At 39.1% G+C, this 23363-nt stretch overlaps 1 protein-coding gene across 1 annotated transcript in view; it reads left to right on the top strand.

Moving 5' to 3' along the window:
- The window catches only part of FRMD6 (FERM domain containing 6), a 133639-nt gene that overhangs the window by 28746 nt on the left and 81530 nt on the right, over window positions 1-23363 (top strand). Inside the window, exon 2 of the mRNA XM_081933899.1 lies at window positions 19888-20165. The gene's annotated coding sequence lies outside the window, so the exon portion shown is untranslated. The remainder of the gene's footprint in view (window positions 1-19887; window positions 20166-23363) is intronic.

Raw genomic sequence — 23363 nt, 5'->3', positions numbered from 1 at the left:
AGGAGGTAGCAATAGTTTACTGTACAATAGTTAAAGTTAGATTTAAAATTTTTAAAATTTAAAAATACATTAGAAACACCCCTAAAAACTATCCCAGGGTAAAATATTTGCCAGGAGGTATAAATGGGACTATAAATGGGCCAGGCCAGCTAATTGGAACAGGTTACATCCTCGAACCCCCATAACTTTAACCTTAAACTGTCTAGCGGAGACCTCACCCCTTTCCTAAGAGGTCTGTAAAGGGGCGTGCATAAGGGCACCAGTGTGCCTACCGTACCCGTCCTATTGCCCCCATTTATTCATACCCATTTCCTGTGTTCATGTCCATGTTTATACTTATATCTGTTATCTTCTACATGTTTGGCGAACTAAATAAATAAATAATGACATAATGAAGAAGCCAAAGTGTTCTGGGATTTTAGAATTCAAACAGACAAGCATCTGCCACACAACACCCCAGGCTTAACATTGTTGGTGAGAAAGACAAAGAAGTTTGCAGAGTGGATATTGTAATACCTGGAGACAGCAGAATAGAAAAAGGATGGTAAAATGTTCCTTCTTTTTTTACCAAGCATTCTACCATATTATTTATAAATAATATAAATGTCAACCCTTTTAGCCACCTATTTCCCCATTGTTCCAATTTAGATAAAACTCTGTGGTTTTTTTTTAGCTGGAGTCCTAGGGGTGCTTTGAAAGGCAGGAGCTGTGGGAAGAGACTCATCTAGGGCTCCTACTTTGACAACTTTAAGCCTGGTGGACTTCGGCTGGCTGTGGAATTCTGGGAGTTGAAGTCCACCAGGCTTAAAGTTGCCAAGGTTGGAGACCCCTGATCTAGGGGGTTCAAATCGTCACTTAAATCCAAAGCTTCGACGGGCCTTTTACTTATAATGAACCTTTTATTATGGCAGAATGCATCCATCTCTCCTTGAATTGGGAAAGTTTTCCTTAATTTGGATTAGTCTCCAGATGGACTAATATGAATTGGACTTCAACTAATCAGTTTTTTACGCAAACCCTAGAGATTTGGGTCTCTGAACCAATTCAGATACAGGTAGTCCTCAACTTACAACCATATTTGGGACCAGAATTTCCAGTTCTAAGCAAGTTGGTTGTTCAGTGAGTCCTGCCAAACTTCATTACCTTTTTTGCTATGGACATTAAGCAAATCACCACAGTTGTTAAATGAACATGCAGTTATTCAGCAAATCCAGCTACCCCCCATTGACTTTGCTTGTTGGAAACCAGCTGGGAAGGTCATAAATGATGACCCAAAGATGCTTTTTCAGGAGGCAACAGGACTTTCTTGGGGTTTTTTTTAAAAGACATTTCACTTCTCATCCAAGAAGCTTCTTCAGCTCTGACAGGATAGTGGAGAATGGAAGGGTTTATATTCCTTGCAGACAGCTGGTCATTTGCATCCTTTTAGAGGGCCGTTGAAGCACTTGGAGGTCCTCCTGGATGACTGAGAATCTCTACAGACTCATAAATGATGATCAAATTACCTAGGGATGCTACAACCATCATAAATATATACCAGCACCCAAATTTTGATTACCTGGCCTTGGGAATAGTGGGGTCATTATAAGTGTGAGGACCAACTATAAGTCATTATTTTCATTGCCGTTGTAACTTTGAAAGGACCACTTTTTTCTTTTTTTTCCTTAATTACTTGCATAGGGACTATTCTTTATACTATTTATGTTGTTTGTATTTTTTTGTCATGGATTGCATCAGTGAGGATAAACCCAATTTCATTGTATACATGATGTACAATGATAATAAAGGCTCTACTATAGTATGCTATGCTATGCTATGTGCTATGCTATGCTATGTGCTATGCTATGTGCTATGCTATGCTATGCTATACTATACTATACTATACTATACTATACTATACTATACTATACTATACTATACTATACTGTACATCAGAGGGTTGCAGTGGACCTTGCCATTACAATTCTTTTCCTTCTCCTCATTATCTTCAATGAAGTACACTGAAGGGTATGAAAAAGAAAAGTACTTAAGTACTTGAGGAAATCAGATGGAGGAACTCTTGCAGTCCAACCAATTTTGGGAGGCATTTTACATTTTTATGTGTATGCATTCAAGGCATATAGAAAGGCTTTGTTCCTACAGTACACTAAGGTCTACAGGTTGTGCTACATAGCACCTGGTTCAAGCAAATGAACCACGCTGCTCTTAGAGAGAGTCTCATTATGTTCCAGAGATACATTTCTTTACATAGTTGAGTCAAAGGGTCATATAACCTTCTTGTGTCAAATTCTTTGCAGAGGAAAATTCTGCAAGAGTTTGTAACTTGAAGCTGGGATAGACTGATGAATTGGTGGGAGCTCTGAGCATTCTGATTCTGTATCAGCAGCACATTGACTAGGTTTATGGCTATATGAGATATGGCTGTAATGCTCCCTAACTACAAGGCTTTAGCCTTGGCATCACAGCAGTGATCGAAAATCATTCATCACTGCAAATGCCATTGCTTCAGATGAGCTGCCTTGGAAGGAAAGTTTCACCAACTTTGAAACTCGCGTTGAATTTTGGCAAAATGAAACAAGATCATTTTGAGGAAATAGATTAAACATCCATAGAAATGTTTATTTCTCATTACATTTTATCTCTCCCTTATTCAGATTATTCTTTTAATAAGGTTAGTTGAAAAACCTTGAATATTAATGATGTTCTCCAGAGCAAGCCTTTTGATAGATTAAAAACTCTCGAACCATGTCAGGATCGATAAACGAAACCTCTGGAGCAAATGCTGTTTTTCATTGTATCAGTTTACAGGTGTTTTGTATGCTAAGGCAGGGACTTCCTTATCTGAATTACTCATCTGCAGAGCACATTTATAAATCCCAAGGAAATTTTTCTATAACTAAACTTTTATCATAACTTTCTATCCTGGCTTGTGGAGGATAGAAAGAAGCTTTCCCAGGCAATTGAAATCCATATTTCTCATGACTTCAATGAGCTGAGGTGGCAAAAAGATTACATGAGAAATGTAAGGAACCTTGGATTGATCCTTTCGAAGATTAGGAAGTTGCACCTGTGAATGTGTTCCAGCCTCTACAATAGGAGTGGAGGCTCTTTATAGTGGCATTTGGTGTAGTGGTGGGATTCAAAACATTTTTACTAACAGTTTTGTGGGCGTGGGTTGGTGGCATGGCAGGGGAAGGATACTGTAAAATTTCCATTCCCACCCCACTCCAGCAGAGGTGGGTGTCTACTGGTTCGTGCTGGTTTGGCCAAACCAGTAGTGGTTTGCTGGTCTGGGTCGCCAGAACTGGCAGAAACCAGGCCTGCCACATCTCTGAACCAGTTCTCCAGTCAGCGCGGCATGGTTTTTTTTTTCCTTTTTTTAATGTTATGCGCAGCACAGACCTATTTATGGGCAACTGCGCAAACGCACAGAGCGAGCCAGCAGTAACTGACTCCTGCACTCCAGGGGAAGGTTACTGCAAAATCCTCATTTCCTTCCGATCACCTGGGACTCGGGAGGCAGATAATAGATGGGGGTGGGGCCAGTCAGAGGTAGTATTTACCAATTCTGCGAACTACTCAAAGTTTCTGCTACCGGTTCTCCAGAACTGGTCAGAACCTGCTGAACACCACCTCTGACTTGGTGGCATCTGAGATTTTGCTTCCAAAGTAGAATAAAGAAAGCATGTTGAAAGTACACTCCTTCCGTAAGAAACTCAAGACCCACTTGTTCCAATTAGCTGGCCTGGCCCAATCGCAATGATAGGTATAACTACAATTTAATCCTGACCTTCCTGGATGGCATTTTAAATTTTTAAATCTTTGGGGTATTTTAACTTTTTAAATTGGTTTTAACTATTAGTTAGTTTATGGTACTGTACAGACTGTGTGCTGAAGTTGTTTTGTCTTGGGCTTTGTGTTTTGTTTTGTTGTCATGTATATATTTATTGTCTGTACACCGCCCCGAGTCCCTTCGGGGAGAGGGGGCGGTTTATAAATTTAATAAACTAAACTAAACTAAACTTTAATTTTAACAACTCCGGGGAAGTAAAAATGGGGGTAAAAGAGTCTAGATTTGATGGCATGGCGTGACTTGCCCTTATCCCAATGGTCTTCACAATGGGCATTAGCCCAGGGGTGTCAAATTCGCATCATCACAACAGTATCATGTGACATATCGCGACTTCCCCCCCCCCTTTGCTAAACACGACATGGGTGTGGCCAGCACTTGATGCATCCGGCCTACATCTATTTTTTTTCCTTAGAAATCTAAGATTTGCCAGCTGTGTTAATTACAAACCCCAGCACAGCTGAACCCCCACAGCTGTATTTATTCAATGGGAGTCCAAATATTTTCCCACCAATAATTACCCCATGAAAGGGAATAGAAGAGATTGTCTTACAATCACTGATAAAAATGGCACAAGCTGCTGCTGGAAATCAAGGAATGAGCAAGAGTTGCAATCTTCACGGTTGCAAAGAGTGGATTTCTTTAAAAATGGAAATTTCTCTGAAAATGACAGAACATTTGTTTTAGATAGAGGAGTGGTTTGCCTGTGTACAATTAAAAACCAAAAAATATATATAAAATATATCTCAATAGTGTACTATTCTATATCTCTATTAATGCTTGGTCTCTATTTAAAATCATTCGGTACTTGAAAGGCAAAGTCCAGTTGAAAAATAAAGAAATAAAAAAGACTGGGGCTAAGGATTTGGGTTTTGTTATTTTTTAGCGTTAACTTAAATGGTTGTTCGTGTATCTAGCTGTCATGAATTGGAAACTCAGATTTATGTATAAATCCATCTATTTTGTCTCATTCAAGAAGCAAAGGTTGAAACTGTGCAGAGGGTTTCCACCCGCAAGTCATTAACTCCTGGTGACTACCGGGATGAGTCCCCACAGTTTTCTTGGCAAGGTTATGTTTTGGAAATGGTTTACTATTCCTTGCTTGCTCCTTGCTTTCCAGAGTTGAGAGAGTATGACAGGTCACCTAACTAGCCTAAAATGGGACTAGAACTCATGGTCATCTGGTTTCTAGCCTGATGCCTTAACCAATACACCAAACTGGACTCCTAATGCCTTTGAATCATTTTTGACTCTTGGCAGCTACCTGGGCAATTCTACAGTTTTCTTGACAAAATTACAGAAGTAGTTTGCCACTGTCTCCTTCTTAAAGTGAGAGAGTATGATTGGCCAAAGCTGGCTTTATGCCTAAGGTAGGAGTAGAACGCAAAATCTCCCAGTTTTTAGTGTGATACCCTAATCACTATACCCATTGACATTATCAGTGGTGCGTTGCCAATTTTTTTACTACCGGTTCAGGTGCGCTGGCGCTCCCACATGATCTTCTGTGCATGCGCAGAACCATCCAGCTGGGTGGGTGGAGCCTCCCGCTGCCGCTACTATCAGTTCACCCAATCCAGGCTGAACCAGGAGCAACCCACCTCTGGACATTATATATATATATAACAAATATTCTTAGAGGCTAATTTGGCTCACTAGTTTGCCTTTCAACCTAATGTTATAAAGGTAGTACAGTATTTTGGAAAGTATTTGTCAGCGTTCCAAATATCATGCAGAATTAAATCAGAGTCCAAGGCAGAGCTATCCTTAAAGTTCCAATTTAATAAGACAGACATGTTGGCACATCTGTGGAATCCCAAATCTAAAAGCTTCCTGGGATTCTACTCAGTTGAAAGTTCATGATCTTACCCCCACCCATAAATCCATCACATGGTCCAATCTTCTTCTTCCACGCTGGCATCTTCACCCAGCTGGTTCCGGTTAGGTGCAGAGGTGCAGAGACAAAAGATGACCTTGGCTTCTAGAAAGGAATGACAACAACACATTCCACAATTCTACTCCTTTCTATTCCCCCTCCCAATTATTACACTAATGAAACAGCATAATGAAATAATAGAAAGTGTGGCAGGCCAAAGATCCTGAAAAGGAATATAACTGCATTCCTGACAGTATTCTGATTATTAGATTAATTGAGATCTTGGTTATTTTCCTTGGATTCTAACATATCAAACTTATATCAATTCCTTTTTATGTAATGTGTTTGTTGCTTGTCCCATTCTTCTTATCCAAAATCTCAGTTTGTTTTTCTATTGAATCACAAGTGTTCTTTACAGCAAGATGTCAATACTGTCCAAGATCAATCAGAGCAATGTAATATTATTGCAAAAGAAAGCAATATATCTTCAAAGAATATTCCCATTTTGACATCCCAAATCACATTCCTAACCTTTGATCTGTAAAATATCATTGGCAAATTAAATAGATTCCCCGAGGCTTCAGAGAGAGAAGTTTCCACTTAACAGTACAATGAACATAAATGCAATCCTTGCAGCAAATAGATAATTAAAATAAAATGGTTCCATTCTAGTTTATAAGAGTCAGAGCATTCAATCAAAAGCAAAACATTTTGCTGTGGTGGTAAAATTGAGGGTGCTTACTGAGGCAACTTCATAGACTGATGCAAAACAAAGTACATCTTAATGGCTATGAAATTATACATTGGGATTATAGTCAATATTTTGCAGATAGTGTATATACATCCCATATCACAGCCTATCATCTTCCAGATGTGTTGGCAGTGAACTCTGGGCTATGGAATTTTAATGGACCTTGACACCATGGACTGGTGATAACTGACATTCAGCATCAATAGTCCATAAGAACAGCTGCACACTAAACTAATTTAACAAGTTTCAACTTAACTAATGTCCCTTAAGTTAATATTAACAAAGGAAGCTTCAAAAGAGGAGTGAGCTTTCATCAGAGGCACACTTAGGGATGAGAAAACAAACTTTCCCAAGTAGTTGGTTGGTCTGCTTCTCTGTTATGCAAATGCCCTCCAGCTCTTGAAATCTTCACATGTAGCCCTGTGATGAATTTTTACAACATATACAACTATGTTAATTCTATTCACAGTAGAAAGAGATTTCTGGGGGGTTTTCATACTATTTGTGCTCTTGGCCTTTGTGATTTAAGATGTTACTATTCTCTCTGTTTTTCATTAGCACCCTATTGTATTTCATTGCTAAAACATTGTTTTAGCTATTCCCTACCCTGTTACAGCTGTGGAGAGAGGCAAGTGTGGTTGCCAATCCCCCTCACTCTTGGCTAACTACTGCATAACCACACTGAATGACCAATCCAGGCTGTATTTTCCCTTTCTCCCAAATGTACAGTAAGCAGGAACGGCCCTATCATTCAGTCACAGGAAATAGCAAAGCCTGGGCACTAGGAAAGAACAACAAATTATTCAGTTGTTTAACTTGCTATTATAACATTTTTTGCTCTGGATGAAGAAAGATGAATGTCGGCTTTTCTGCCCAATGAGCCAAATTAACATAGCCTGAATATGATTGTAAATTTTAACTGTTATTGCACAAAACATTTCTATCCAGACAACACACTGTTTGATGGAAGATGGACTGTTTGTATTAGAATAAAATACAAAATTTCTTTGAAAAAACGGTCTGCTTTTGGCAATGATGCCCTTTGACTTGTCGTGATAAGGAATCATTTGTTGCTTTTCCTCTAAGGCAAAATGTTTGGGGCCAATCCTGAACCCAACCTGGTAAATGTGAAAAACTGGCATTCTTTTTTGCCCAAATAAAATTTGTTGACCTTTCAATCCCATTTATTATACCATGTGACTCTCCAGAACTCAGGTTACCATTTATGGATTTAACATTCCCTCAAAATTTGACAGAGATCTGCCACTTTCATTTGGGGTCACTGGTCTCTCCATTCTTTTGTTAAGTGGCTTCAAATCCACTGGATCCGGAGTTACCAACCTTGTCAACTTTGAGACTCCCAGATTTCCTCAGCCAGCCATAATCCATTTAGAATTTGATTTGATGAATCAATGTTGAGTTTACATCAAATTAAACTGATTTGACATTTTTAAGATCTGCAACTATTGATGTTCCATTACTGGATGTTCCAATGTTCCATAAGCTATAAATGCCATTAATAATACTTTTGAAAATATTAATTTTTGATACAAATATGACACAAGAATCCAAAGCTTTATTTCCTGAAACAACCCCCAGTGAAATGACAACACAGCATAGTCCAATCTGTATTTTCCTGCTCGTGGCTTCTATCAGACATGTTTGAACAAGCTTGTGCAACTAGAAGAATGGATAGGGAGTGAATTTCCACCTTGCTACAGGCATTTGTTGTTTCTTCGTGCAAGTCTACTTTACATTTGATACATGAATTTATAATGTCCAACTATACTTTCTAATTATTAAATGCAATTACTGCTAATGGAACTATGGTCTCAAATTTTGCTTCTAAATTAACTTTTTAAGAGTTTCTCTTTCCATCTGCATCTTATTAAGTACGCTATGAACTTGCTTTGGAGTAGGTTGAAATGGTGGCTGCTTTAATTTGGAACTGGGTTGTTTTATTGGTGTTTTTATGGTTTTGGTTATGATGTTTTTTACTGTGTTTTCAAGCCTCTTTGGGAAGGTTTTGCCGTGGAAGGTAGCAAAAAAACATCAGATACACTAATACATTATTTCTGCTAGGGAACTTTGTGTACTGTAGTCCTCCTTATAAATTGGAGATCTCTAAGAAGAATTTTCAGCCCAAAGGTCATTGCCAAAAGGTTGGCAGCAGTGGGTAGCTATGAAAGCTCTAAGACTGTGGTTCTTAAACTGGGGTAATCACCCCCAAAGGTATAATTTGGGCATATCCTGGAGGTAATGGAGCAATTTGTAGCTGCTTGTTTGTCACATGAGGATCCAGTATGGGAAAATGAAGGGTAACTAATGCCCTAAGCACCAGCCAACAGTGGTGCCCCTTGATAGAAATGAAATGCTCAGACCATAAAATAAATAAATGTTGGAACACAACAGGTTGGCTATTCCTGCCAGCTTGATGTCATCTGCAAATTTGATGAGTTCCCCATTTATTCCCTCTTCCAAATCATTGATGAAGATGTTGAAGAGTACTGGGCCCAAAACAGAGTCTTGTGGTACTCCACTGCATGCCTCCCTCCATGTAGATGCAGTTCCATTGAGGACTACACGTTGAGTGCGGTTGGTCAGCCAGTTACGAATCCACCTGATGGTGATGCTGTCCAACCCACATTCTTCTACTTTATCTAGTAATAGGTTATGGTCTGCCTTATAAAATGCCTTACTGAAGTCCAAGTAAACTATATTGACGGCATTCCTCTGGTCCACTAATTTGGTCACTTTGTCAAAGAATGCATATACTCCTGTAATTCATGGACGTCAGTGGAAATGTTTCATTCTCCATTAATTTTGATTGTGCCAAGTTTGTAATGTGCCTCCAGGCCCCACTGTGTTCAAAACGGATTTCTCTAGCTCTGCTGGTACTCCACTCCTATTCTTTCCACCAATGTAAACAAAATTAGGCTCTGCTTTGCTGGAGCTGGGATCCTCCATCTCACTGCCAGGAGATAAATATATGAGATGTTGCAGCCTCGTTATTCCTGGAAATTACTGCATAGTTTCAGCATTATGACAAATTCTAGGAAGCCTGCAAAGTGCAATGTTCTTTGGGAAAAGAATAAGAACAATTCAATAATTTCAGAGAAGGAACCTTTCTAGAAGGTAGGAAGGTAGACATGATGAAAAAGAAATCAGGGTTCCTGCTTCTTAATAAATCACCAGATGTTATTATTATTATTTTTGTTTATTTATTACAATAGGTTACAACAGCCTTGAAAACACCGGCTTATGACTTGTTTTCAAAGTTATGGCCATCAGACTACTCCCAGGGCTACTTGATGATAATTTGGGCAGTTGGCAACAGGCTCACATTTACCACAGGTACAGCATTCTGTGGTCACACAATCACAATTTGTGGCCATCCTGGGTAGCTTCCAAGAAGCAAAGTCAGCTGGAGAAGGCGGATTTGCTTAACGATTGTGTGATTCAATTAACAATTAAAGTGATTCACTTAACAGTGGGGGGGGGGGAGGTCAGAGATGAGATATGGACCAGGAATGAGATGGGAATTACAGATAGTCCTCAAATTAGGACCACAATCGATCTCAAAACTTTGTGGCTACGTGAGATTTTGGGCCCCACTTTACAATCTTTCAGTTGTTAAGTGAATCACTGCAGTTGTTAAGTTAGTAACATGGTTGTTAAAATGAATCTGGCTTCCCAATTGATTTTGCTCATCAGAAGCTCACAAAGGATGATCACATGACCCTGGGACACTGCAACTGCCATAAATATGAGTTGATTGCCAAGTATCTGACTTTCGATTATATGAGCCTGCGGATGTTGCAAAGGTCACTTTTTTTCAGTGTCATTTCAACTTCGAACAATCACTAAGCAAACTGTTGTAAGCCAAGAACTACCTGCATTCACATACATTATTAAAATACAGCTGAATCGAATAGAATTACTGCCGTCTTTTCCTACAAAATATAATCTTGTAAAAAGGTGATCTTAGCACGTCAGAGATATGAACTGCCCAGCCAGGCAGGCAAAGTACTTCCCTTGGAGAGTTAACATGGTTAGGAGCTTCCCTGCTTTCATTTCCTGTCTGCATACCACGTGAATGACCTGCTAGCAATCTGGTTCATATATATATATATACAGTGAGTCATTGTTCTCGCAGTATCGCTGCTTTTCAAACACTTTTAAAAAAAAAAAAATTACCTGCCTCTGGCATGTGGTGCAGTTACTTACCTCTGGATGAAAGAACTCAAAGGTAGCAATTGAGAAATGGAATGGGAAAGAGGGCAGTTGGCTTTTGCCGCTTATCGTGGAGAACATGATGAAAGATGAAAAAAGGAAAACAATTAGGCATGGACATTTTTACTTTATGGCATTTTCCAGCCTCTAAGGATTACACAGATGGGGTGATGACCTGGTGACATTCTCAGAATGGCTCCAATCAACAGTTTCAATGGATAGTTTGAAAAGGTATAAACCCAAAATAGGAACATTAAGTCTAGCAGGAAATTAAGGATATTTATTTTAGATTGTTTTTTTTTTAAAAAAATGAAAAATCGTGTGGTCAAATTTTTGCAATTTGAGACTGAATTTTAGCATCATGCATGGGAGGGGGACCACAAATTGGAGCAGGTAATGCATGCAGCCTATGAACAGCAATTTTGCTACTGTTGTGTCAGAATGGAAAGTTAACTTTTTTTTTTTACTGGATTGAAATGCTGCAGAGTCAATTCAAACGCACTCCTATGGTGTGTCGTCCTATAATACCCATTAGGCCAGTTTCAAACGTTGTAATTTTAAGATGTGTGGATTTCAACTCCCAGAATTCCCCAGCCAGGATGAAAACCACACATCTTAAAGTGACCAACTTTGAAAAATACTGCATTAAGCCGAATGAGGATAATGACAACTGTAGGCACATTTGGGAAAGTTGCAATAGTGGGATGATGAGTACAGTTTTTAAAATAAGCTTCCTTTTGTTTTATTCTTGTAAAATTGAATGATAAATAATTTCATTTATTAAGCACAAAACTTCAGTCTGCTCAGGACGAAAGTGTTGAAACCTTATGTTCTGATATAATTGGCTGGTTGCTGGCTGATACAGACTAAATTGGAGGGGTTGAATTAATTAATTGCTAAATGACAGTAACAACTACACAAAAACATACTAAGAATATTTATCAATGACCCTTCTATACGGCTAAGTCTTACAGTTTACTGTGTTTTATAATAATAGCTATCAAAATAATATATGATTAAAGTTTTAATAATGTAACAATAATGTAATTTGAATAATAAGTAATAAAGAGTTAACAATACTCATTAAAATCAACCAACAACCAAGAGTCCCCAAAAACGCAGCAGAAAAGGGTTTTTTTCAAAACAGTGTTGCAAAAGATGCCGGGTCAGTGCCAAACAATTTAGGTTTATCTTGGGACCATTTCATCCAAAGCTGTCTGCAAGCTACTTTCCAGAATTCACTGGGAGATAAGGGGTATGGCAGGAGCTGGCTACTTTCAAGTTGGAAATCAAACATTAGGAACAACCCATGGATAGATGCATTATATTGAACAGAAGATAGAAAAGCTTTAATGAGCTAGAATTGACCAACAGTATGCAAATCGTTGTCACTATTTTGCAGCCATCACTGTATCAGGAGAGTCATCCATTGCAAAGATAATCTTAATCCTCATTAAAGAGCTCTTTTCTCACAAAAGAAGGCTAACTAGTCCAACGTGCTGTTCCACAACATTTTGTGGCCAACAGATGCCTGTGAAAAACCCAACCGCAGAATAACTCCAACGTTTATTTTTGAATTTACATAGCTGCCCATCTCACTTTGGTTCTGGATAATGTACAGTTTACACAAACTAGTATAATGAAGAGAAAGATAAGGGGTGATATAATAGCAGTCTTCCAATACTTGAGGTCATGTCACAAAGAAGAAGAGGTCAACCTGTTCTCCAAAGTAACCGAAGGCAGAACAAGTAATAATAGGTGGAAAGTCAATAGAGATCCAACCTAGAACTAAGGAGAAAATTCCTAACAGTGAGAACAATTAATCAGTGGAACAGCTTGCCTTCAGAAGTTCTGGGTACCCCATTACTGGAGGCCTTTAAGAAGAGATTGGATAGCCATTTGTCCAGAAGGGCATGAGGTCTCCAGCTTGAACAGGAGGTTGGCCTAGAAAATTTCCAAAGTCTTTTCCAACTCTGTGTTATATGTTCAAAACAATCAGCAGAATTGATCTATTAGAACAAGTTAAACCAATTAAAAACACAGTAGCAAAAACACAGGGAAGAGTGCAGTCACATTTACACCAGCCATTTAATAGGCTCCACACTTCCATTTTGCCTTGGATACGTGATAAGCACCCATTGATGACCAGAGAGTCACAATTTATTTTGTAGTTGTACAGACCTCAGTATTAGTCTCACCCAGCCTCCTGTCCAAAGGATGTATGGGGCTTCAGTTCAGCTCAACCAGCTTGGTTAACATCTCCAGGGCATCAGGTTGTGAATAACTGCTGCATACTTCCAACATGAAAAGATAAATGGAATTTGCTATTATTAAGATTACTATAACACCACTCTCTGTAAGCAGTTGTGTGGAAAATAAGTTTCTTTGCTGATGGAGAACTCCTGCAGTGCTGAGAGCGGTATAAAATGTTGACACTCGTTGTTCCCCATGGATAGTTGTTGCTTCTGGCGTGATACATTTAGAAAGATACTTTCTGATTAGAAAGATACTCAAAGCTAGCCAGGAGGAATCCAAAGCTATTTTGTCATGGTATTTTTCTACTCATCCTCTGATCTGGCCCTCTTAGTGAGAGAACTTACCTTGGAAGAAATCTTCAGAAATATCTTTAAAGAGACTGCAAAAGTTATTTATTTACCTTAAGTGATTCTGCTTTATATCTTGAGCAACTTCAATTTTTGCTAATTGGTTTAGATTGAAAGTATTGACACAAAATGGATCAATAGATCACGATGTTTAAAAACCTGTAGCCCTTTAGTCCACAGGGCAATAAAACCCACAAATCTCATGCTGATTTCCAGCCTGATTTAAATTGTCTTTCACTGAATAAAACCACTATTTCATCCTTGGGTCCTTTTAAAGAAAGGGTGAAATCAATTTCTCTTTGCCTAAAGGTAGCAATAGTTTGAGAGCAGGGGATTAAATTTGCATTTTAAACCTTGCAGCAGCCCATTTGCCCTAACCCCAATGGAAAAAAAATTGGGGGCAATGAATTTTTTAAGGGGTGGAATGAGTATGTCAGTACTTTACAAGCTTTAAGGTGCTAATTTTGTCCCTTAAATAGCCATGCCCACTCTCAAAATGTTTAAAGATTACAGTTTTACAATCTGTGGCCATTTCACGAGAAGAGTCTTCCACTGCTCTGCTCACAACAGAATACCTTATACCACCAGGCTTGAAATTTTGGGCTTACACAACTTAGAACTAAGCCGGCTTTGGTCTGACCTGAGCATAGTATACAAAATTATCTGCTAATCTTACCTGTCAATGACTACTTCAGCTTCAACCACAACAATATACGACTCCAAACTAGATTGCAGAAAATACAACTTCAGCAACAGAGTGGTCAATGCCTGAAATGCACTATCTGACTCTGTTTCTGAGGAGAAATTTCCTGACAGTTAGAACAATTAATCAGTGGAACAGCTTGTCTCCAGAAGTTGTGAATGCCCCAACACTGGAAGTCTTTAAGAAGATGTTGGATAGCCATTTGTCTGAAATGGTATAGGATTTCAGGGGGTTGGACTAGAAGACCCCCAAGGTCCCTTCCAACTCTGCTATTGTATTGTATTGTATTGTATTGTATTGTATTGTTGTTACATCCCCAAACCCCCAAAACTTTAACCTTAGACTATCTACTGTTGACCTCACCCCATTCCTAAGAGGTCTTTAAGGGGCATGCATAAGTGCACCATGGTGCCTACCGTTCCTGTCTTATTGTCCCCACTTATTTGTATCCATTTCCTGTATTCATAATCATGTTTATACTTATATCTGTTATCTTATACATGCTTGACAAAATAAATAAAAGTTCTTAATCTGCACCCCATTTCAGTAGCCCTGAAGTTTTTTAATCTTTACAACACCTTTGAGAAACTTAACCCAGTTTCCTTAATTTGATCCTCTCCAGAAATGCTGGATCAAAAGTACAACATCCTAAGTCAGTAAAAATTATGCAAGATGTCAGCAGTGTCCACAAAGTATAGTTTTATTTTTAAAAAACATGAATATGCTATGTAAACTTTGACCTCAATATTGTGGTCACAGTCTTGACTTTTTTGATGACCTCTGAGAACTGTCATCTAATATAATTGAAGGACACCAAATTAAGAAAGTCAGTTCATTCACAGAAAATTTCCTTGACTAGTAGCATCCACACAGCTTTATCAACCATGACTGAAGGCCAAAGTGTTACAAATCTGCCCTCATTACAGTTGTATTGGCACAACCACAGATGGATGACTAGATGATGCTATAAGTCATTTATGCAGACTTCCCTCCTTCCTTTTCTCCCTGTCTCAAATCTACTCTTACCAGACAGAAATTTTGAGACAGAGTGACAAAAACAGAACACATTCCAAATTGGGTCCTACACTTCCTGTTATTTCATTGCAAGGCCTTTTTCATGCGAAGACTTTGCAGGCATAATGGCTTCTTAGAAACCAAAGTCAGCATAAAATGTAAACCTGACTGTATAAACCTCTACAGGCTGGGTGGGGGGATGAAAAAACCACTGAGGTAAGTCTCTATAATAGCTGTCCACCTGCCCAATCAGCACACATTTCACTCTTGCAATAAAGCAAATGTTTTCTGCATGGGCTCCTTGTCTGGGTATGAATCACAGTGTTGTGTTTGAACCCATGACTCAGAAGAATAGTTGCCAGAGGGTGGCGGTAAAATAGGCTAGCACATTTATAATATGGAAATCTGTCCTACCTCTTGAAGAATTCTGTCTCCCTAGTGGTGTGGAAAAATACTAATGGAGCCCTGATGCCACTTCTAATAGCGAACTGTTTTGAAAGCTGTGGGGGTATGCTGATGTCAAAGAATTATTTTAGGAACTATGGTCTTAAAAGTGTTCTTTATTCTTTTCTTGGCTAGCAAAAGAAATTCCAAATGAATGAAAGCAACCAGACTTTCATTAGGATGATTGAAAATAGTGTTTCTCAAGTCTTGGTGCCTTGAAGATGGGTGCATTTCAACTCCCAGAATTTCCAGTTGCTGACTAGGAATTTCTGGGAGTTGAAGTCCATCCATCTTCTTTTTTCCCCCATGTTTCATTTGTTTTGTTTATATTACTTTCCATTTCCATCAAACAGTGTGTGATTCTAGGTAGTTATTTAAACAGTCATAATCGACATATTTGTTGTTATATTCATCACAATAATGTAAATAATATAACTATATAGTAATATAATTACAATAATACTATCAGGCCTGCAGCCATATTCCTTTTGGATCTTTGGCCTGCCACACTTTCTATTATTCTACTATACCGTTTCTATTGTGGGAAAATGGGAGGGGAGATGGTACAGAGTTAAATGCTATGTAGCCAAACTAAAATTCCTTTCTAGAAAGCCAAGGTCATCCTTTGTCCCTGCACCTCTACACTGGAACTGGATGGGTGCAACTGCCAACACGGCAGTGGGAGATTGGACCATGTGATGGACTTGTGGCTGTGGGGGCAAGATCTTGAACTTTCAACTGGGTGGGGAAAACCGGGAAGCTTTCAGATTCGGGTTTTCCCAGATGTGCCAACATGGCTCTCTTAATAAATTGGAACTTTGAGCAATACTTTGCCTTGGACTTTGATTTAATTTTGGATGCTATTTGGAACCCTGACAAATACATAACATCTTCATCTTCAAATTCTCTCCACATTAACATTTCCTCTTTTTATATCTTCTCCTTTCTAACTTCTGTTTCTATTGTCTAACCATTGATAAAATACATCCCACATCAAAAAATATTCAATTTCTTCTTTATCCTTAATAGTAAGTGTTAGTCTGTCCATTTCTGCACATTCTAGTATTTACTTAATTACATTCTCATCCGACAGACTCTCATCAATTTTCCATTGTTGTGCAAATATAATTCTGAAGTCCATCCATCTTCAAGTGGCCAAGGTTGAGACACAATGATTTAAAATATACATTTTGATTACCTCTTTCACCATACTCATAAACCCAATTTAAACTTATTTACTATGTAAAGCCATTTCGGCTCTGGGGCACAATGTAGAAGTGTCAATTTAGATTCTCGGGTGTGGTGAGAAATAAAATGTTGGTTATCAAGAGATCTTTCTTTCCTCTAGTCTTTTTCATAGCACATAGTTAAAAACATGACTTCATGACTGAGCAATGAGGGTGCTTTCTGAAATACTCCCTTATAGTTTTTAATAACTGTTGACTACTAGCTGCAAAACATATCTTGACATGATTTAACCAATGAGTACAGCACAAATCTCACTAGTCAAAAGGAGAACTCGGTAGAGGAGGCAGGGTACAGTACTGAAAGAGGAGAAACAAATCATTTAACATGGAAAAACTGATTCTCTTTTGCAAGCTATCACTCTCTGCTTGAAGAATATTCTTCCTCTCTAACCCTCAAAAAGAAGTACAGAAAGTTCCTTGAGCAGCATTTATGAAGCGCCCTGCAAAAGGAGGTGATCAGTGGTGGGATTCAAATAATTTAACAACCGGTGCTCTGCCCTAATGATTTATTCTGACAACCAATTCACCAAATTGCTCAAAAAGTTAACAACCAGTTCTCCCAAAGTGGTGTGAACTGATCAATGAAGATTTGTAAAAGTGTGGAGGTGACGGTGTAAAATAGAACTCAATCAAAAGTTAATGTTAATTTAAATTGATTTCCCTATTTGTTAAATTTATCACATACTCATACACAATTACTGTGATCCTGATCTTCTCACATTTCAGTCAATTCCCAATTTTTTCACATCTCGCAAGCGCACATATTCTGCCTATTGTACACATGGACATGCACAAACACACACACACAAACACCATAAAGCAAGAAAGCAGAATGATGGATAACATAAGAATTTGCTCACGAGTCCCTTTCGGGAGAAGGGGCGGTCTATAAATACGAATAATAAATAAAAATAAATAAATGATGGACAAACAAAATATCAACAAACATTTGGGGCTACCCTGAAATCCTGATGGGCCTTGCTTAGTCCTTCCCTGAGGTGGAAAGTTATAGAATAGAATAGAATAGAATAGAATAGAATGGAATGGAATGGAATGGAATGGAATGGAATGGAATGGAATGGAATGGAATAGAATAGAATAGAATAGAATAGAATAGAATAGAATAGAATAGAATAGAATAGAATAGAATAGGGACCTTGGATGTCTTCTAGTCCAACCCTTTCCCTAGGCAGGAAACCCTACACCACATCAGACAAATGGTTATCCAACATCTTCTTAAAGACTTCCAGTGTTGGAACATTCACAATAGTTACTACTATTGAGCAAGGTGTCACATATATGTACCTGTGCATTTTGTTTTTCTTGCCTAAATGTAGAACCTTACTTATACACCAATGCTCTAAGGTTTGCCGGTATGATCACTTCTTCTTGCTTCATAACCAAACAAGGCCTTTCTTTTACATTTAGTTTTGAGAAATGCACCTCAGAGGTTCATTTTCATTGCAGAGATGTTGGACTCCCCCTACTAACATCACCACTAAGGCCCTTAATTACTTCACGATTTTGAGAGCTGCTGCTTTTTGTTGATCTTTCTATGCATTTGTTTTAACTTTAACATTATAATAATAATGGAATAGTTATCTTAATACATTTTTAGTACAGGCAGTCCCCAACTTGCATAACCATCCCATTCCAGAAAAGCTTGCAAAACCTGATTTTTTTTCATAAGTCAAAGTCAGATCAACTGTGAATGATATCAAAAGACAGTCATTTCGAAGCAAGATGACGAAGGAACTACATTGTTAAATGGGGAAGAAAGAGAGGAGACAGGCTTATAGAAAAAGGTGTGGTTTACAGAAAGTTTTGGGTTAAATAGAGTTTGTGTAACTTTTTACTCATTTTTGTTCCAATTGAGGTTGGCTGTAGTATACATTAATTTACATTTAGAGTGGCATTCTCTTGCATACTTAAATGAGAGCTAATGAATTCCTTGAAGTTTAGGACTTCCTTTTTAAAGAAAAACAAAGGTGACAGAGGACGTGGTTGAGATACACAAAATCAAACACAGCAAGGACAGAAGGAGCAGAGGCAAATTTTTCTCCCTCTCTTAAAATATTAGGACAAGGAGACGTACAATAAAGTAACAGAGATGATTTAGGACAGACAAAAGAAAGTACTTTTCACACAGTATATAATGAACATGTCAAATTCAATGCTACAAAATGTGGTAGCGATCATTATCTTGGGTGAATTTAAACAGAGATTGGATAAAGTTGTGGAGGAAGCTTAGTCAAAAAGTACTGGTTTTTGAGTCCCTGTGCTACTCCTGAGTTGGAAATGATCTAATTCCTGTCCACCTAGTGCGTGTGCTTGAGTTGTTTTGCTGATCCTTTATTTATAAGGAAGTCAATTTTCACTGGAGGTGGGATGCAGGGGTGGGCTGCTACAGGTTTGCCCAGGTTCAGGAGAAACTATAGCTAACATTATGGCCAGTTTGGAGAACATCCAAATCCCACCCCTGGCTGGTCCCACCATGCCCTGCCCCTGCCACCCCACCACGCCCCTCCCGGGAGTCTCCACGCAGCCCAATTTGGATGTGAGGTAAATGCAGGTCCCATGCAGAGACTCGGGGAGGGGAAATCTGTGTCCCTCCGGAGCCCGGGGGAGGCAGTTTTCACCTGCCCAGAGGCTCAAGGAAAGCCTCCGGAGCCTGGGGAAGGCAAAAACACTCTCCCCCCACACCGTGGTGCAGGAGGCCAACTAGGCCATGCCCATCATGGCCACGCCCACCCAGCAACTGAGCAGAAAACCCATTGCTGAAATTTTTGAAGCCCACCCCTGGCTGGGAGGTTAGAAAAATTACAGGCACAGACATTATTTTTTATGTCTACCAAACACTAAGCTGATTTCTTCATAATTGCTTGTGACAATTTATTCCATTTCATAGTACTTTAAATGTTTTTGCTTCAATGGCTTGAGATGGCTTATGAACTGAGTCATTTGCTGTTTTGTGAAATAGATCTCTTGGCACTGGTGTACACTCATAATGACAGTCACACTCCATGACAGCTATATTATGATGACTCCAAAGAAAACCTTTTAAAATTCCAAATATGCCCAGTAACCTTTCAAAGCTTGATAATACTCATATTTAAATGATACCCCTGCTTATGTTCTCACTCAGGAATGTTATGTTTTGTCCAAACAGTTCAATGGTGATGTTAGAAAAAGACCCAAAAGAAGATTCAAGAGGGAATGCCAGATGTGAGAGACACTTTCTGCAAGTGACCATTCCCATTTAGGAAGGGCACACCTCCAGGTTCAACGAGCTTCTGTGTCTTGATAACACCACCAGAAAGCAGAATTCTTGCAAAAGGACAAAGGACACTTCTCTATAGAGGAATTTGGCTGACCCATTGATGACAAGAAGTAGGATCCAATGTTATGAGATTTTGCATGGACTTCACTAGACTTCTGCATATTCAGGTAAAATATTTGTCAATAAGCTTTCCTTACTTGTGCACCATCTAGCTAAACCCATCAAGTGAAACGCACTGCAAAGCTGGAGGCAGTTTATATTTCCTCATTACATCATCTCATCCGCAGAGGATACAAGAAGGTGTATTTTATCAAGAGGCCTTCATTAAGTCAAACATACATCTGGCCCGTTGAATATATGTTTGAAAAACTGTATGGTACTAACTTCCCTTAATCTATTCCTGAAAGTTAGAAGCAACCAAGGGTCTTTTGGGCTTTAAAAGTAAATTGGTCTGGAAAATACAAGGAACAATATTTCTCTTTTGGGGATAGGTTGGGGGTTTTAAGGATGAAAATTGGTGTGTTTAGTCTTGCATAAGCTTAGCACATCCATTTCCTCTTTTATTTTACTGCTTGTTTTCTACTAAGAAGAAAACAGCTGAAAATTGCTCATTAAATCCCCAAATTCGGATGGTGGAAACTTTAACCACTATGGTAACTGGGGTTGGCATTTGTGATCTGCATTCTGGTTACCTATCACTACTATAGGTTAAGATCACACCATGTGACCATTTAATATCAAGTACCATGTTTTTCGAAGTATAAGATGTTCCAAAGAATAAGACGCACCTAACTTTTGGGGAGGAAAACAAGAAAAAAATCTGCCTCTGCCTCCCAGCAATTTGCCTCCTTGCAGCAAACAGTCTGTTTCAGTTTCAGCACAAGCTGCTCATTGTCGTTTGGATCAGCCTCCCGAGGATCAGCTGTTTCAGGCTGCAGGGATTGCCACAGCCTATTGCCACCTCTGTGCGCTCCTTTTTCAGCCTCCACATCCCATTTTCAGCCTACACACATCCTGTTTTCAGACTCTGTGCGCCCCATTTTCTGCCAATTCCTGGCAGCGGGGATCGGAATGGGCAGAAAATGGGCCACGCAGAGGCCAAAAATGGGATGCAGAGGCCAAAAATGGGGCATACAGAGGGGGCAATAGGCAATGAAAATCCCTGCAGTCTGAAACAGCTGATGGTTGGGAGGCCGATCCATCCCGACAGTCAGTTGCTTGTGCTAATCAGGCTGTGTTGAAGCTGAAACTGAAACAGGCTGTTTGCTGCAAGGAGACAAATTGCTGGGAGGCAGTGGCCAAAGGGTGGGGACCAGCGGGTGGGCGGGGCTACATTCAGTTTATAAGACCACCCAAATTTTCACCCTCTTTTAGGCGCGAAGTGCATCTTATACTCCGAAAAATACAGTAGGTTATTGAGGCTGGTTTTATCCTTTTTTATAGCTAGGGCAAAACCTCTCTCTCTTTCCATATTTAAAATATGAAGTAAGTTGAATCTTACTCCAACATTGGGTTGGGATGGGATGTTCCATCATCATACCTGCAAGCAACATGAATGGGAAACATCTTGTGTAGCACATGGTTTTAACACCTGTTAAAAGGTGTTAAAGTTCCAGCAGCTGCTACCTGAAATGGTGCTCTTATTCTTTGTTTCAACAAGAGGCAAGTCTATCACTATTAGTAGTCAAAAAATATCTTAATTATGTCAACTATGTGCATGTTGGGTTTGCCACTGGGGTTTTGCTCTCTGAGGATTTAATGTCTATTGTAGAAAATCATCTGATTTGATGGGAGAAATATATGGTCAGCATATGAACACTTGGCATTATAGATGGCATTTCTTTGGTATATGGACTGCACATATCATGCCAGGACTCATTATATAGCAGTTCAGGTTTTTTTATAACTAATGGTAGACAGTAAGCTGCCTATCATGCCAAACCTGATGTAGTTCAGGGTTGGCATGATAGATTTATTAAATTTATATGTCGCCAATCTCACTGTTGCAGTGACTCTGAGCAGCCTAGATTGATAGTAACATTCTTCTCCTGCAGTGTTCATTGACACTGGATATGTTAATGATTTATAGTTGGTTTGTGCTCCAACTGCGAAACTGTTGTACATACAGAAGCTGTTTTCCCTGCTGTAAAAAGCTGGTGGGAAAAGTATATTTTTTAAGAAGAAGCTGTAAAGGAAAAAAATATATTCCTGTCATACCCGGGCAATGTAGGAATTACTAGAAATTGACATTAGTAGCTCTTTTTGCATCTACTCCAAGCTGAACCACTCTGAACAGCTAAACAATATGGACTCAGGATAAACATATGCTATGAATAAATATGAGCCAATACATTTTTTTATAGCTTTTCCAAAAGAAACTCAGGTACTCTACTTTGTTGAAAATAATAAGCTGGCGAGTTTCTTTTCTGGGACTATAATTCCCAGGGTTTTTAGAAGAAGGAATAGTTGCATACAAGTTGTTCTCAATTCACAACCACAATAAGGACCAGAATTACCATTGCTAAGCACGGTGGTTGTTAAATGAGTCACACCTTATAACTTTTGCCATGGTTGTTAAGTGAATCATGTAGTTGTTAAGTGATTCTGGCTTCCCCGATTGTCTTTGCTTGGTGGAAGTCTATTGGGACGGTCACAGATGATAATTGCATGACCACAGAATGCTGCAACCATCCTAAATACAACTTGTTTGCCAAATGCCTGAATTTTGACCATGTGATCTTGGGGGTGCTGCAATGGTTGTATGTACGAGGACTGGTTGTAAGTCACATTTGTCAGTGCCATTGTAGCTACAAGCAGTTGCTAAACAAATGGTTGTAAGGGCTGTGTGTAGTCATCCTTATATAACCTTTCCGCTGGTGGATAGATACATACTGTAATCTTTAGTCTAGAATTGGACTTGCAGACTTCAGCAACTCACCACGGGGGACTTCAAAGAAGGGAACAGGAGGGACAGAAAAACTCTGAATAAGGCCATTACCTCTGACCCGAGTTGCTTCTGATGTCAATGCTGAAATATATATAACAAATATGGTATCATGGCAATATCCCATTGGACTCTGCACTGTATTTAATACTCCCAGGGGATGGAGGGTAGGTAATGAGTCAAATGCAGCTGAGTCCTGGTGCTTCACTAAATGTCGGTCTGACCTGGACTCCATCAGTTTTATGATAGCCAAAACTGCCCCCTTGGCTGTCATTTGAGTTCTGTTTTGCTGAGAGATAGAAGGACTGTGGATGAGAATCCCGTAGGGATTCCTCCAACCAAAACAAATCTCTTCAACGGCTGGAACTCTAACTGTTCATTTCTCAGCCATGTTTCTTGCTCCCCATCCACCTTGATCTGT

This window comes from Natrix helvetica (assembly GCF_964273705.1).
Source record: "Natrix helvetica genome assembly, chromosome: 1".
In the NCBI taxonomy this organism is placed as follows: domain Eukaryota; kingdom Metazoa; phylum Chordata; class Lepidosauria; order Squamata; family Natricidae; genus Natrix; species Natrix helvetica.
Note: the sequence above shows the minus strand (reverse complement) of the source record. Positions and strands in the feature narration are given on the sequence as shown.